This window comes from Spermophilus citellus (genome assembly GCF_964194105.1).
Source record: "Spermophilus citellus genome assembly, chromosome: 4".
NCBI lineage: Eukaryota > Metazoa > Chordata > Mammalia > Rodentia > Sciuridae > Spermophilus > Spermophilus citellus.
The window spans coordinates 61,373,384-61,379,075 of record NC_138185.1 but is presented as its reverse complement, the minus strand read 5'-3'; the positions used below and the strand labels follow the sequence as shown (position 1 = coordinate 61,379,075).

At 42.3% G+C, this 5,692-nt stretch overlaps 1 long non-coding RNA gene across 1 annotated transcript; it reads left to right on the top strand.

The window, feature by feature from the left end:
• Positions 1-2,169: 2,169 nt before the first annotated feature.
• On the top strand, positions 2,170-5,371 carry LOC308648529. The gene is made up of 3 exons (XR_014021848.1): positions 2,170-2,299; positions 3,285-3,351; positions 4,450-5,371. It is a non-coding gene; the product is annotated as an uncharacterized lncRNA (long non-coding RNA).
• The last annotated feature ends 321 nt before the right edge of the window (positions 5,372-5,692 follow it).

The window sequence follows — 5,692 nt, the reverse complement described above, 5'->3', positions numbered from 1 at the left end:
CTGGGTGTACTCTAGTTAAAACAGAGCCCTAGGTGGTATTTGCCACCAATTTAACAAATTGTGCTCAGAATTTATCCAAAAGCCTGTATGATCCAGCTGTTGAATAGCACTGTTCCATAAGTTGGAAACAAAGGTCTTTTTCTCCATTGAAAGTGGCTCATATTTTTCAAAACAAAATTACATGTTTTATAACAGCTTTATTGAGATAGAATTCACTTACCATATAATTCACCCATTCTTACAAGTGTGCACATTTGTGGACATTCTTACAAGTGTGCACGCCTCACCACAATTTATGAACATTTTCATTTTCCGAACAAGATTACATCTTTTAATCAGAGAAAAGAAATCAACAATACACAAAATGGAGAAAAGAAAGAGGATCTCTCATGATTCTTCTGGCTCAGTTTAACACTTCCCATTCTTGCTACACTCTTCAATCTTTATTTACCAAAGGTACACAGTAACCTCATCACAATCACCTGTGCACGTTGCTTTATGTCTGCTTTTTAAAGTTGACATTTTTCTGTGTTGTTACTCTGCATTTTTAATGACCCCTAATATTCTCTCACACGGATGTGTAATAATTTACTAACCGATCCCCTTTTTGCTGAGCTATTTTTAAAATCATAAATAATGTTGCAACATATATCTTTGTACATAGAATTTATTTCTTCTGTTGAATATATTTCTCTGGGCTGCATTCCCAAGAGTGGAATTACTGGGCCAAAGGGATATGGTGTGTGTGTTTGTGTGTGTGTGTGTGTTTTAGACATAAAATTCATTTAGTGTTAACAAAGTTTGGACTTCATTATGTAAATCAGGCAGGCAAAATCAGTGAGGTCAAATATCATCCATTTCTTGAGAGCCAGGAAAAATTGTCCTTTATATGTCCCACCTGGTGACTTAAGCAACTTTACCATTTCCCTTAGAAAATTATTCCCAGGGAAAATAATTCCCTCAACCTCCTGACCTTTTATTAGTTGCTGTCAGCCTGGGGCAGCAGTTTTTTTCCAGCTGTTCTTAAAAGCCACTTCTCTAGCATTTAACCCTTGGTGATTGGTCCACGGGCGGGGGGCTGGGGACTGGGGGGAGACAGAGGTGGGGTCAGGGAGGTTGGGAGGCGGAAGGGGGAGAGGACTTGCACATTTATACCACCAAGCTGCTGTGGCATCCCTTTCCAGAAGGTGAACCTGAGAGAAATACATGGCATCTGAAAAGATGAGCAAAGTGGTTCTGTTTAAGTAGCAACAATTTGGGAAGCTCCCATGCCATTAATGTCCACACAGGAAGGGCTGTTAGTAGTGAGAGCAATGCGGAATTCTCCAGAACTTCAGGGGCTTTTTAGGGCTCAGGTATATTTACCTTTGGTGCCGCATCTCCCTAGAAAGGAGTGTTTTGAATGTCAGGATTTATGGTTTCTTGGATCTTACCCAGGACCATCCAGGAGCCCTTCTGGATTCATGAGTTCTTTCTGTATCAGTTGGGCTGTCAGCTGCAGAGAATCCAGGTCAAACTAGCTTAAAAGCTAACAAGAGTTTGCAGATCATTGAAAAGTCTAGACGTAGGTTGACACCTAGCAAAGAAAAAACCAGTAGCTCAGCATGGCACCAAGGACTGGATATTCATTTTCTTCTTTACTTCCAGGGCCCCTGCTACATCCTCAGGCTGACTCCCCATATAGTCCTAAAATGGCTTCCAGGAACAAGTGGGGGAGGATGTTTGCTTTGCCCTTCTCCTTCATGTCCAGTAGGAGAGAAAGGTGATTTCTTTTCCCCAACCACAGAACCTAAATTCTAGACTTCACTGTGACTGGGTAAACTCAGGTCATAGACCCATTTCTGACCTAAGTATTACACTGAGGAGGTGAGGTTATGCCCATTTGTGAATCTTGATTTCAACTGATCAGATTCATGGAGTGGGGGCTGGGCTCTATCCTACTCAGAGTGTGGGACAGGGTGCTAAGGCAGCTAGCAGCACTCCTTCTACCTATGGTGACCTCTCAGATAACTGTTTAAGTGACATCCTTATGTGATAAACCATTCTCTTCCCCAAGAATATATGAATAGCTGGAGAATATTTCCCCTGATACCTAAAGGGTATGAGAAGAAAAATGGGCTCTACAGGTGCAAATTTTTGTAAGCAAACAAAATTGATTGGTTAACACACAGGACTGGAGAGTCATGAAGAGCCAGCTCAAGCTTTGGTTTAGAATTGTGGTGAGTGGGCCAAGGTGTGGAGCAGATGGCACTGGTCAAGTGAGAAGAGCAAGGGACACTCCTCAGTCAAAGCACTGCAGGTAAGTGACTCTGCTGGGAATTTTCCTGAAATCATTGTATATCTCCATTCATGGACCTCAGGCTAGTAGAAGATGGACATTCATTGAAGAGATTTATTAATGAGATATTTGGGTTGAATTCCAGTGTTGCGGTTCCATGACTAAATTTAGATATAATTACTTATAAAAAAGAAGTTTCTACTTGAGACTGCAGGGCTCTGTCTAGATGCCTCTTGAAAAGCACCAACTTTCACCAAAGATGAATGCTTGTAAAGGGTCAGACTCATGGCTGAGATGGACAAGGCTAGTTTATCTTAACAATGGAATTAGTTTATGCTCATAAACATATTAATATATACTTCCATTATTGCATATAAATGACCATTCCAGTTAATAATACAAAACTAAAGAATCATAGTTAGGCAATTACTGGGATGTTGAGTGACATGTCTGAACCCTGGAATTCTCCAGTGACTGGTGAGAACTGGAGGCCTGACCTTCAAGGTGATTCCTGTGTCTCCTGCTAGTTTAGCTGGCCCTTGCATGGCTCTCCAGAGTGCCTGTGAGGAACTCCTAGGAGAGGAGGATGCAGGAGGAGGTGATATTTGTTCTAAAAGCTTCCAAAGAAGCTGTTCTGTAGAAAAAGCCTGGCTAAGGGTCTGCTCCTATCATTCATCACTCCCTCCTTTTTTTTTTTTTTTTTTTTTAAACTGGGGATTGAACCAAGGGCACTTAACTACTAAGCCACATCCCCATCCCTTTTAAAAAATATTACTGGGAGACTGGGCCTTGCTAAGTTGTTGAGGCTGGTCTTGAACTTGTGATACTCCTGCCTTAGCCTCCTGAGTTGCTGGAATTACTGGTGTAATTCCATGCCCAGACTCCTTGTTTTCTGGATGTCTCTCTGCATCTTTTCTTTCATCTATCTTACCACTCAATTGGGGCATGTCCTGAAAGCTATGTGAGTAGCATTCATAATTATTGTCAAAGTCCTTTTTCTGGACAGAAAAAGACATTTGAAGTTGGGCCTGTGCAGAAGAGAGCTGGCAGGGGCCAAGTGTGACACAAACATGGTAAGTAGGGGGGACACTGAGAGGCAGAACCCGAAGGGAAGCTGGAACAGGGAGCCCAGGGTGGAGGGCTGGGTATGGAGGCACTAGCTACGGCAGAGGCCATGTGTAAAACTGAGACTTGTCAGTAACTGGACTGGAGGCAGATGCTAGAACAACCCTAAAGTGGCAGGGACATTGTGCAGGGTATTTGCAGCCTAGCTGGGGTATTCTGGACAGGGGACACTTGGTGCTGCCTGGAAAGTCTTTGATTATGTGCAAAGGAACTAGAGGCCCTCAGGGCCTGTGTGGGAGTCAGGAATGGACATCTCCAGCCACTTTCTCGCTGATGGGCTGCATGATCTAATGCAGAAAGATGCTTCCCCTTATGAACTCAGTTTGTTGGGACAAACCCAGAGTGAGACAGTTGGTAGTAATTACAAATTGTATGTTTCCCCCAGAGAGTTAATTGTTAACTCAAGGATAAACTGTTGATGGCTTTAGGTGTGACTTCCTACTGGGCTGTTTGCATTTTATGATGCACTCCTAGGTGACCAACATTCCTAGAAAGTGCTAAAAGAATGGAGCTTTAATAGTTGTGTGTGTGTGTGTGGGGGGGGGCGGGGAGTGTTTGTTGAAAGCTCCTCAAATCTTAAATCTGTCCCTGCTACCTTGAAGGTTGAGGACTTTATGAATCCTGTGGGATGCTTGACTCCAGGAGTAGCATGGTGGGACAGGAAGGAACTATTTTCAATATTTTGTAGTTGGGTTTGAGCTAATTGAACTGTCAGATATCCAGTAAGTGTGATTGCCATTTAATGATATTTAGGATTTTGGATTCTGGGGGGTGAAAAGTAATCAGATAGATGGGAGCCAGCTACATAGGTCATGTGATATCCCGAGACTTTTCCATTAAAAAAAGCTGGCCCCTGTGCCTTTTTCCTCTCTCATTTCCCATCCCCTTCCTCTCAACAGGGCCCAGCCCCTTCTCAGTAGCAAAACATCAGCTTCTTCAGGCTGAGACTTGTCTGGCTGGTTTGCTGTTGGCATCTAGAGCCTGGAAGATAACAAATGCTCAACACATCATGGCTGAAGTTTGCTGTTATTATCTTTGTTTTATAGATAAGACAATTGAGACTCAGAGCTAAGTTCACCAGCTGGAGACTGGCCTGTTCAGATGGCTCCATGGTGTGTCGATGTGTCCTGTCAGCAACTTGGTGTGTCCTGTTCAGCTGACACCCAGGACTTTCTCTCTGGCGTCTGAGGCAGATGGCCACAGGACAGGCAAAGCATGCTCTTTACCACTGAGCCAGGGGCCTATCAGGCTTCACTCTTCCTGCAGCTGACAGAGCTCCAGCCTGCCTCTCAGCTACATTCTGGCCACGGCTGCTCGACTTGGTAGTCTTTTAGGAAAGTTTGTGAGGTTGAATGCAAATTACCCACCTCTCACCTTGGTTTCTCAAGAATAAAGGGTGAGCTGGGTGAGGTGGCACACGCCTGTAATCCCAGTGGCTTGGGAGGCTGAGGCAGAAGGATTGTGAGTTCAAAGCCAGCCTCAGCAAAAGTGAGGTGCTAGGCAACTCAGTGAGACCCCATCTCCAAATCAAATACACACACACATACACACACACGGCTGGGGATGTGCCTCAGTGGTTGAGTGCTCCTGGGTTCATACCTCTATACTTAAAAAAAAATAGACTGAGCTGTCAACTGCAGACAGTACGTGTTGATAATCATAGCACTCTGGCTTTCTAGTGGAATGACAGTTTTTGGAAAACCTATTTACCTTTGTAAACCTGATGGCTTCCCAATACTTAAGGACTTTTCTGATGAGAATGATAGTGATATTACTGAATGTGACTTTTTTTTTTTGATACTGCTTAATGAAACATGTCAATGTCTGGAAGATTTGCATAACTCTGTGGACTAATATTTCCCAATGATTAATGAATGATGCCTTGAAAGCATGCATAGGTAAAAGATCTATTCAAAATGCAAAATATACCTGAATTTTTATGGAACAGTATATAAAAAGCTCATTGGGATTCAACATTGTAAAGACCCTTTAGGAAACTACTACTGTTGGAGTTTTGGTATAGTAGCAAAGAAGAGTACCTAAAATTAAAATGCAAGCGTTATTAAAGTAATCTTTCTTTCTCTTCTATACATCTTTATTATACTTCAGTCAAAACAATATAATAGCATGCAGATGCCAATGTGAGAATCCAACTGTCTTTCATCAAACCAGACATGAAAAAGTGTTGGAAAAATGAAAACAAAAAAATTGCTTCTCTTCTCAATAAATTATTTTAGAAAATATAGTAATTTTCATTAAAATGTTATTTATGTCAACACATACTAAGTT